At 41.1% G+C, this 11,313-nt stretch overlaps 1 pseudogene; it reads left to right on the top strand.

Annotated features, from left to right (window-relative positions):
- The first annotated feature begins 1,186 nt into the window (after positions 1-1,186).
- On the top strand, positions 1,187-2,435 carry LOC147898137 (GDP-fucose transporter 1 pseudogene; annotated as a pseudogene).
- Positions 2,436-11,313: the final 8,878 nt, after the last annotated feature.

Raw genomic sequence — 11,313 nt, 5'->3', positions numbered from 1 at the left:
GGAGGGGGGTAAAAAGCACACACAAGCTAAAAGTTAAAAAGCCATAAGTAGAGGTTAAGCATTTTAGAAATTCATAATAAGAATTCCTTGAAAACTAAGAATAATCACAAAACTCCTAGTCAACTCGGTGCTTTAGAGTCTGAAAGCACTGTCTCTAGGAGAGCCAATGCTGATAGTCGGTGTGGGGGAGAGACCAGAGAGGTTTTTTTTAACAACTTTTTTTTTTTCCCATGCATCCACCCATGATCGTATTGAGGGGCACAATGTGGCCATGGCCCTACGCTCAACCGAGCAAGATTCGAACAAGGGCAGCCAAGCCACTTTGGTAGGCAAAACACGCTGATCCCAGGAGGAAAGGGTAAAGGTGGAGCAACTTTACTTGAGGTTGTGACACGCGAGCAGTACGGAAAAGGGCTCTTATACTCGCGTACCGAAAAGGGCTCTTATAGTCCTTATGTCTTGACACACTCTCTTTAGTTTCCTAGGCATGGGCATTTCGTGACTTGAGTACTTATGAGTTGAGCAGCTTTCCTTGCTTCGTGACCTCCATCAACCCATGTGCAATATTTCCAGTAGCTTTCCTTGTGCCTGCACTTCAGCATTTTGATCGGTTTTCATCCTTTTGTAGCAACCCCGGGTGCTCTTGGATGTCTCCTGTTAAACGTTGCAGCAACAGAAATCGTAAGTTTTTTCAGCCCACTTGGTTTCATCAGCATATCTCCCCTTATCAATGTTATGGGGACAATATACTTGATCTGTGCTAGCTGCCTCCGTCTTGCAGAATCCTTTTGCTTTCTCCATCCATGCTTGGAGATTCTGTTCTCTTTTCTGTAATCTTTGAAAACCGCTGCCGACTAGATGAGGAGCTAACGTCGCTTATACTTTAACGATTCATCGCTTTGTGCAGCTTCGAAAATCCCACCTGAGAATCTTTTATGGTGTTACAATTTTTGCAGATAAGGCAAGAAGATTGTTTTGCAGGGTTGTGATGGAAGCTTGATTGCAGGTGGTTATATGATGTTGGGCGGCATTGCTGTACAAAAAATTGTAAGCAAGAGTTAAACTGTCTGATCGATCCAATACGCACTGATAGCATTTTCCAAACTGCAGCTGAGTAGGTGGTCCGGGACGATGTTGTCCAAATATTTGTAAGGATGGGACGTTGCTGTAACGCTCTTCGTCTCAGCGTGAGATCTGCTAGGTAATTGAAGGCTGTGTGGATAAAATGACCACCAAAGGCAGTGCGGTATCTTTATCCGTTGCGTGGTTGATCGTGGGATATGCTTTGAGCTCGAGCTTGCTGGCAGTAATCAACAAATATGCTGTGACGGAGTTCGAATTTGCGGGGCTCCTCACTGCTCTCCAATATGCAACCAGCACGATTGGAGTGTGGATGCTGGGAAGATTGGGCTTCTTGCATCACGACCCCCTCGTCTGGAGCACCGCCAAGAAATTCTTCCCGGCTGCCCTCGTCTTTTACATCGCCATCTTCACTAATACTAACCTCCTTAAGCATGCCAATGTCGACACCTTCATCGTCTTCCGCTCCTCCGCTCCCTTGCTAGTTGCTCTCGCTGACACTCTCTTTCGCAAGCAACCTCTGCCTTCCAAATACACCATCTTGTCTCTCTTGGTTATCCTGGCAGGAGCTGCTGGCTATGTCATCACGGATGGTTCGTACACACTCCAGGCCTACAGTTGGGCGGTAGCTTACTTGATCACCATCACCACTGAAATGGTGTACATCAAGCATATAGTCACCCATCTTGGACTCAACACTTGGGGCTACGTCTACTACAACAATTTTCTGGCGTTGATGATGGCTCCTATCTTCTGGTTTTTAACTGGGGAACACGCACAGGTAATCGAAGCTTTATACAAAGACGGGACTATATGGAGTCTCAAATCTACAATTTCCGTCGGTCTTTCGTGTGCTTTCGGTCTGTCGATCAGTTTCTTTGGCTTTGCCACCAGGCAGGCGATCTCAGCAACAGCATTTACAGTCACAGGAGTGGTAAACAAGTTTTTGACAATCGCAATAAATGTACTGATCTGGGACAAGCACGCGAGTGCCGTAGGCCTGCTCTCCCTTGTCTTCACTATTGTGGGGGGCGTTCTGTACCAGCAGTCTACTGCCAAGCCATCATCTCCTAATCAACTGCCCCAAGTTGCGTCCAGCACCGACGAAAGCCGTAAAGACAATGAGAAATCCAAGCTTTTCTCTTCTTCAGAGGTTGCTCAGGACGAGGAAAACACTCCTTTTTCGAAATCATAAAACATTGCAGTATGTAGTGGCTATGTAGTCACCATTGCAGCATGTAGTGGCCATGTCACCTTGCCAGTGGTCTGGCAGCGGCATTCCAATTGCATAAGCCTGAGCTTAACGAAGTGGATGAGAGTGGAATTGTATTCCTGCAACTTTTCTAGCATCTTGAATGTAGTATCAACGGATTGATTTCCAGAAGCAGTCTCCCGAACCCTCCTTCCTCGCCTGTGTGTGTGGTTATTGTAATCTTTAATTACGTGAAGCAAGGACAGTACTGAGGCAATTGCTCAGCTCACAAACAAAGAGAAAACTAACGTCCTACACGTGAAAGCGCGCATGCCACAGAGACACTGAAAAATAGCCCATCAAGACCAAACGGATTGCATTCATGCGGCCTCGCGTGAAAGTAAATAAGTAATAGAAACAAGTGCCTGTATCCAAGGGTGCCAGATGCCATGAGGCCACCGATGGGGGGGAGGGTGGTGTGCTGCCATTCGGGTCACCAGGGAGGAGAGCAAATGCGATCGACATTCTGTCCGATTGGCTCCACATCGCAAGCAACACCTTGGTGGTCAAATGGCTGGCTCTGGACTCATTCAAGCACTGGTGTGCCTTTCGCCACTGCCACCACCTTTTCTATTCACCTGCGTTAGCTAACTAGCTGTTTCCACGCAAGGCAAGATGTGGCATTTGAGGAGCTGTGAGGTTTCCAAACCGCCACCGGTGGGTGTCTCAACCGCCACCCGCATCTTCAGTTCCCACGCAGGGAGGAAAGTGGCGCTGAAGGAGCAGGGTGTTGCAGAGTTGGGGCAGAGGCTACTGGGTGGATGCTCTGCCCAAGGTTGAGGCTCCCAATCCAAGGAAAGCGGCACTCGGGAGGCCTAAAGGATCCATGGAATTTTGTTTGATTCAACTTGCCACCCATTTGCTCGATCAGGCATTTTACCTCCTGCTGCTCCTTTCATGTGGGAACTGTTCAAATGCACCTTCCGCCACTCAAATGGGCCATTTGCCCTTACGTGGAAACAACTGTTTCCACAGTATCACAATGCAGTGCCCAGATGGGTGTCGTTGCTGAGCATGTGGGTGAAGAGTTTGGGCCACACGCTCTGTTGTGGGAGAGAAGCAGATATGCGCAGTGCAAGCGGGCAAAGGGAGCAGAGATGGAAAAAAGCATCCACACATAGCTGCGCACCAAGCTCACGCACCTGGGTGCTCGAATGAATCCTCGATTTTTCATAGCAGGGCTTTGCGTGTGAACTGACGAGGGGGCGCATCGCGCACACAAGTGCGCGCATTTTTCCCTCATGTAAACAGGCCCTAAACCATACACTTGCTCTCGCACCGGAAACAAGCCCTCTCTACACCTTCACACTTGCCTAGTACTTCATAGTGAATAAAACTCTTGTAAGAGATGGGTTTTAAGTACCCCATGTACTCCTTATAGATGGTGTTGAGCTCACTCACTATCTTAGGTCCTGTTTTTGCACATCCTGAATGCTAGAATTCAGTGTGGACATTTATGAGGTTCCCACAAGGCTTCATCCAGGGAGAAGCAAAGGCCTTGAACACATTCAGGGGCGCAATTGAGTCCAATGTAAATTGTTTGACTAGTTTGGCCATTGATGTTGGATGGACTAGGCATGTTGCCTGGCTAGTTGAGTGTCACCCTGATTTGCATCCTCCTATCAATATCTCGTCTCCGTATAGTTGCCACCCCCTCTCTACCCGTGTGCCCTAAATGCATCGTAATCATCGTTCCCAAGGTGCTCAATTGGCCACCGCACCCCTTGCATGAAAATAGGCCCTTATATATTCCTTATTCCAACACTTACTTTCCTTAGTGAATTTCCAAAAATTTGATATAATTCACCTCCCATTCCCCATCACGACTATCTCATCCAAAGTTGGGACTAGCATGGGAGAGGAATATTGGTTTGGGGCCTTAGCACATGGATGGGACCTAGGCATGAGTTTAGGATGGGGATCTATTGTCATCTTTACTCCCATCCTAGACCACATGGATTTAAGATGGGAATAGCCACTTTTTCTTGCATGCTAGACCATGCCTCAAGCGCATAGATCTCCAGAGGTAGAATGAATCCCATTTATATCCTTATCCCCACCTCCTACAAATAAAAGTATGCAATGTGTCCTATTCCACCTAACCCACCCACAAGCCTTTTGGTTTTTAGCACATGTGTGTACGTTTGTATAAGGGCAAGACTACTTTTTCTCATTCCCATACTATTTCCTCACATATGCAAAGACCCCGCTAAGACACCCATGTGGTTCACATCTCTCGACTTTGGAGGTGCCTCATTTAAGTTAGATCCTCAAGTCTAGAGACTATGTATTATCAATTGGGTTAATGTTAGCAATCATTTGAATGGTTTCTTTAGAGGCTATTCTTCCATTAGGAGATACCAAACATGTCACACTACAAAATATTGATCCCTTTTCAATGCTTTTGTTAATGCAAATTACATGAAAAAAATTCTAAGTTTGAGGAATGTGGATATTAGCATCGGTACTAGTGTCAAAGAAAAAACATAGGATATTAATGTCATTATTAGCGTCGGTAATTAAAAAATTTTCATGATAGGATTATTGACGTGTTTTTGACATAAATATATAGATATTTTTGTCAAAATACTAGCGTGTTTTTCTACGTAACAATGCTGGAAGGTCTCCACATTCATATCGATGATTTTCTTGGTAGTAAATTTGAGGGTAATATCGATGTTAATAATATTTTTCAAGAGTGTTTTGTCGAAAATATTGACATTGTTCTTTTTCTATAAGTTTTTTTTGGGGCAGGTCATGGCTTGCATTGCCTTGATTTGCCTATATATATATATATATCAAGACTACATTGTTTTTGAACACCAAGTCATAAAAAACGACAACAAAATCATGCAAATGACAAGTCAAGTCCATTTTTGGAAAAAAACCCAAAAAATGTGCATTTTGTCAAAATTAGAGGGACGAAATATACACTTCATGTCAAACATTTTAAAAAACTAGTACTTTTATGAAAAAAGAATGCATAAAATATTACTTACATTTTACTTCAGAACCAAAAATGTCTAGTATTATAAAAAATGTCTTCTTTAGTTTGAAAAACACAATAAATTACAAAGCAGAAGAAACTGCTTCATTCAACTAGGAGAGTCGTTAGAGATTTTGCTTTAAAATACCAATTGTTTTTCGTGCAAGTGCCCATACATTTTTAACTCAAATCCATGTACAAGGATTTCTACATCCTATAAATCAAGCATTTCCATACATCGATGAATTCCTTTTTTTTTTTTCTTTAATCGCGTTGTTTAAGCACCTCTAGATGATATGTTCCCTGAAGCCCTTTGGTCGAGATAGTTTTTTATGAATTGACTTCCACATAAGTAACAACATTGCCCTTATGGATAAGTACACATTTCTAGAATACTTGTTGTACATAGCATGCTATCCACAAATTGATAATTTGTAAAGTGATGTTACTTTAAGATCTAATACAATTTGATGAAACACTTTTAATGCATTGTCTAACAAAACAACTTTTCTTTTTTATACACAGTTGATCAAATGGTTGAATTTTAATATATTTTGACATTAAGATGAGTACGTTTATATGGAGTCCACGACCATAGAAGAGCTTTATTCAAAGCAAGCATGTCTCTAGATTTAAATAGAAGCCCAACAACTCAAATGGTCAAATTGTAAATGGTCTTGATTAGTTCAATTTATCATTTATTGTGTTTTGGTCTATTGGTTTGATTCAGAGCTCTAGCCTTTGTAAAAATATAGCTTTTAGTTTAGAAAGGCTAGATTTGGAAGTATGAGTATGCTAGCAATTGTCTTTTTGAAAAATTCAATAAGATTTAGATTCTGGAATCCACTATGTTGACAAGTGTGAACATAATTAATTTTTTGTCTCTGAAAAAAAGAAAAGCTTTGTCAATCGAACAAAGATTTCATATGAAAAAAGATGAATTTCGATTTATGAATGAACAAAAATATCATTCAAAAAACTGTCATGTGAAACTTTCATCGACGGAAAATTTTTGTGGGCGAAAATTTCAATCCATCGACGGAATATTTTTTCGTTGATGAATTTTGGGATTCTGGAATCCCAAATTTCATCGACGGGAAAAAAAATCATGAAATTTGGGATTCAAGAATCCCACTAGATTCTAGAATCCCAAAGTTCATCAATGGAAAAAAAATCTATCGACCGAAAAAAATTTCTATCGATGGAAATTTTTCGTCGATGAAAGTTTTACATGATGAAATGATTTCCCTTCTACTACAATGACATTTTCATTCACTCATGTTAGAAATTTTCCTTTTTCGGATGAAAATTTTGTTTCATTGATGAAAATCTAGATTTACATCATTTCTTAAAAGGACACCTGTTTTCATCTTCATGATTCATATTTAGATCAAAATAAAGTAAACCACTGAATCGTACTACTCACAAACGTCTAAAATTTGACAATTAAGATATTTGATTTTCTTTCAATGAGCCTCTTGTTTGTTTATGGTGGACGACATATACTTACTTATCTTAACACCACATATATTCTCTAATTCAATGATAAGGATGAACTTCAATGATTGGGATGGAGTTTTCGTAGAAGAAAAAGCACATTTTTATAATTCTAAGTAAGTAATGTATTATACTTTACATAGACATGCATGAATTATTAGTAGTTTCAAAGAATATTAGATCGTATCATTGATCTTCTTTGTTTCAATTTGTCGTTTGATGCGAAAAGTGGAAACTTTTTCATCTTTCAATTAGCAATATTTACATTTTTCAAAAGAAGTTTGAAACTACACTTATTTTGTAAAAGTTATGAAAATAGTTCTCATTAATTTCTCCAAAAGATTATAAAATTGATCAATATTTAAGACTAGTGAAAAATCATAATAGCCTCTTGCAAACGACAACTCATGACTCGTTGTTGTTTTTCATGACTCGCTATTTTTGGTGATTTATGTGTGTTTTGTATTGTTTGTATTACAAAATTATAAAAAACGACAACTCATGACTTGTTGTCGTTTTTCATGACTCGCTATTTTTGGTGATTTATGTGTGTTTTATATTGTTTGTATTACAAAATTATTCATGTCATACAAAATTATTCGTATCTATATAAAATTATATGTATCTATATAAAAACGGGTTAATGCATGATCAGCTGTAACAAACCACGAAACTATTTTAGAGGTAGTTTTGGGGCTGCAATGCGACATGTTGGTGGGCTATATTTTGAATTTCGGGTGAACACATGCTATCGTCAAAAATTTTTCCACGTTGGGATTATCTTACTATCATAACTTAATGAGATGCAATCTATCATAACTACTGTTCTGGACACTACAAAACTCAACACATATCACTACATGAGCAATTTTGCCATCCTTCTTGTATTCCATGTGTTGTATCTTTATGCATTAGATTGTCCACAGTTGTCTTGCCATCTACCTGTAGCATCTACCTGTAGCTCGCCACCTGTCATCTACTCATAGCTCGCAACTTGTCATCTACATGCACATTTTTCATGCTGATCTAGATTCCCGACCACTACACTGATGTTGACTTGTTGCAGCCACTGTGCTGGTTCTTGCAATCATTTTAGTGGTGGATGTAGCTGCTCCTGACTAAACCAAAGAAAATGTATTTACCTTAATTGGATGGGTCACGTGAGACCCCATAGGGTTGGATTCCTATAATTATTTATATGTTTTGTGTCGAGGGGTCATTGTTTACTTGGGTGTAGCCATTTTTGGTGAGGCTCAAGGATTTTTCTGTATATAGATATTTTGCATGACCCATAACTTATGCATTGCTCAATGGAATTTAGCAAACTTTGTCTTCAAGTTGTAGTACGCATTCCAAACTTGAACATGAGACAAATAAGGATTTGGAATGAGCCTATTAAAGCATTAAAAGTGCTATGTTGCATGTGAAGCATACACCTTGAAGACTATAGGATATAATAAGTTATTCAAAAACATCAAAATTTTATTATGTACATACATGCAACCAAGTAATAATTCAAAAGTACACTATATGAGCTTCTCCTCAACCCAAGGACACACGTAAATTAGAACATTAGGCATGGGTTAATAGGCTTCCCATATTGTGCTAAAGTGATGCACACCCATTTGAGGGCACAATCCATAACTTTTTTTAATTTGTTGAAAACAAAAACAGATTGAAAATTTGGAATCCAAACTGGTGGGATTACTGGTCTTAAAACATTGATAGTTGTTGCTATCGGTATCTAGATTCACCCTAAAATGGAAGAAGTTGAAAATGTGCAATTTGTGCATGTGCAAAAATCTTTTAATAAACCCAACAAAATTCATAATTTTGAATTGTTTCTTTTTTCGTGCAATTGCTTGCTATATGTCTTGTAAGCATGCCAAAGGTCATTGCATTTCATAGTACATAGCATCAAACCTGATAGTATCCCTTTGGCATATTTGTGTTTTGAAGCATTTTAGGCCACATTGCACTTGTTTGGGATATCCAATTATGCTGACGTTGAATGGACAAAAGTAGTAGAGCCCAGATTGTCTTCACAACCACCCTCATCCACATTTAAATCAAGTGAACAACACCATCAGAAAATAAAAGGCTTTCATTAAAACTCCTTGTCTCTACACACCTCTGGATACAGCTCATACTCTGGCTGTGCACATTTCCTCCGGAAGCCAAACAATCTCTTCCCATTCCTCAGCACTCACATATATTACTATAGTCCAGTATTCACCATGGACCATTGACAATAAAATTTCCACATTGAACCCTTAAAATGACAGACCATAGATCCCTAGCCTAAACTCTAGTGATATGATCATTTCCTACTTTTACTACAATAGTAGATGCATTTATGGCCTAGACCCAATGGGATTAGAAAAGAATGGGTAGCTTATGGATGGAGCTATATTCCATCAATAAGAGCATGGACCCTTGAACTGGAAACCAAGACAACCCCCAACAAAAAAATGACTAATAGTGGACTACACAACCTCAGAAAGAACCAAAGACTTCATAGCTCAAGGCAAGTGGACTTCTTCCCTCAACAACTCAGAAAGCATTTAGCTTCATGCTTCCAATCCACAACCCACAGTGAGACATATAGAACAACTCGATTCTTGTTCCTTCAAAAGTAGCTACAACGATCATGCTTTGTTGCCAAGAGCCAGCCAAACACTTCGGCTTGCTACATCCATCATCCAAGGATCTGTCGATAGCCACCCAAATTAAGAAGCTCCCTCTAAAGCTACCATCAACCTCTTCAGCAAGATCCTTGAGTTGCCATTATTCCTTCACATGAGAATACCTAGCTCACACGGCATTAGGGGAGAATTGGGGTCTCAAAAGGGCCTCATAAGGAATGGATTAAGAAATGGATTAGTCCTAATGAAAGGGCGAAGGTAGGTCCCAAAAAGTCCTAACCCCCCCTCACCTAGGTGGGTTAAGCCCACAAGTGACCCCACCTCTTACACCTCTTAACTCTTACTCCTAGGTGGGAACCAAAAAATTCAAAATTCAAAAATTTGAATTTTGAATTCCCTCCCTCCTCCTCTCTCCTCCCTCCCTCCCTCCCCCTCCCTCACTCCCCCTCCTCACTCCCTCCCCCTCCCTCCTCCTCCCCCTCCCCCTCCCTCCCTCCCTCCTCCCCCTCCGCTCTCCTCCCCTCCCCCTCCTCACTCCCTCCTCCTCCCCCTCCCTCCCTCCTCCTCCACTGCTATTCCTCCTCCTCCCTCCCTCATGTTTCTCCCTCCTCCCTCCTTCGTCCTCCACATCTACTCCTCCTCACCCTCCACACCTACTAGTTTGCCCCCCTTTCCTCCTCTTCAACTACTGGTCCTCCCTCCCCCATCCCTCCTCCTCCTCGCCCTCCCTCTTCCTGCATGCTGCTCCTTCAAGCCTGCATCTCCACACCTTCTCCTTCTCTACACTCCTTTAGTCATGGCACCATTCAAGGACATCTCCAACAAGTACCAGGTTCACTTAGAGTTGGAGGCTGAATATGCAAGCACAAGTAGTCTAGGATTGAGGGGAGCTTCCAAAATCCACAGTCTTCGTTCGCAAGGAAAGAAGCATCTTGACCTTTGGGTAGAAGGATCATTGTATCCTTTAGATCTTGCCAACCAAAAGAGCCATCCTTTCCATACAATGCATGAGCTAGTTTGGTTTGTTGGAAATGGACATGCGGGGTTGCTTGGTTATTGCAATCGGTTAAACAATGCTCAGTCAATGGCTATGCAAGCAAGCGAGATGCGCAGAGCCCAAGCAGAGATGCTAGCACATTTAGGAAATAGCACCATTGTTGCAATGCATAACTCTATGCAGGATCTTCAAAGGGAGAACCCAGATCTTTATGATAAAGCCAAAGCATTGGACTTAGAGTGACATAAATTAGAAGAGTCACTCTGTAAGCTATCTGAGTCCAAAAAAGGCTTGGAAAGATCTATATACAATCAAGTACGATGAGCTGTAGAGAAGGAACGAGAGAAGGTAGAAGAACGAGTGCAAAAGATGAAAGAAACACCTTTGGAATTGAAGGAGAGGAAAAGAAGGTACTTACATAACATGGATGCATTGGCACCCACTGGTGGTGCTAGAAAGAGGAGAGTCCGGGCTACAAGGTTGGTTATCAAATGTTCCAATGAGATTACACTCTTTTGTGCTACACTGTTTGTGACTAAGTTTTTATTGTGTTCTTCTACACAAGGCATGGAGAAGTCACACTATAGAGCCAAGGCAGCCTACTTCAAGAACTCAAGGCATGGTGGTGGTGTCACTCGTAGCAATGCATTGCATGAGATGTTTGATTGGTTTTTTAGATGTTTACTAGGAAGGACTTTGAAATCTAAAAAGGCAAAGGCATCAGAACTTGCAAAAGCAGTTCAAATTGTATCAAAGAATAGAAGGCATAGTGCTTGGAAAGCATCCATAGGGAGTCAAGGAGTCGCACATTGGTTGCAAGCTAGAGTGAGAGAAGGGAGCAGATGGGTCCAACCCC

The sequence above is a fragment of the Dipteris shenzhenensis genome, chromosome 9 (assembly GCF_047967505.1).
Source record: "Dipteris shenzhenensis isolate YYH24624 ecotype China chromosome 9, Dip_SZ_1.0, whole genome shotgun sequence".
Classification (NCBI taxonomy): Eukaryota; Viridiplantae; Streptophyta; class Polypodiopsida; order Gleicheniales; family Dipteridaceae; genus Dipteris; species Dipteris shenzhenensis.
The sequence above is the reverse complement of the archived record's forward strand: the minus strand, read 5'-3'. Positions and strand labels throughout refer to the sequence as shown.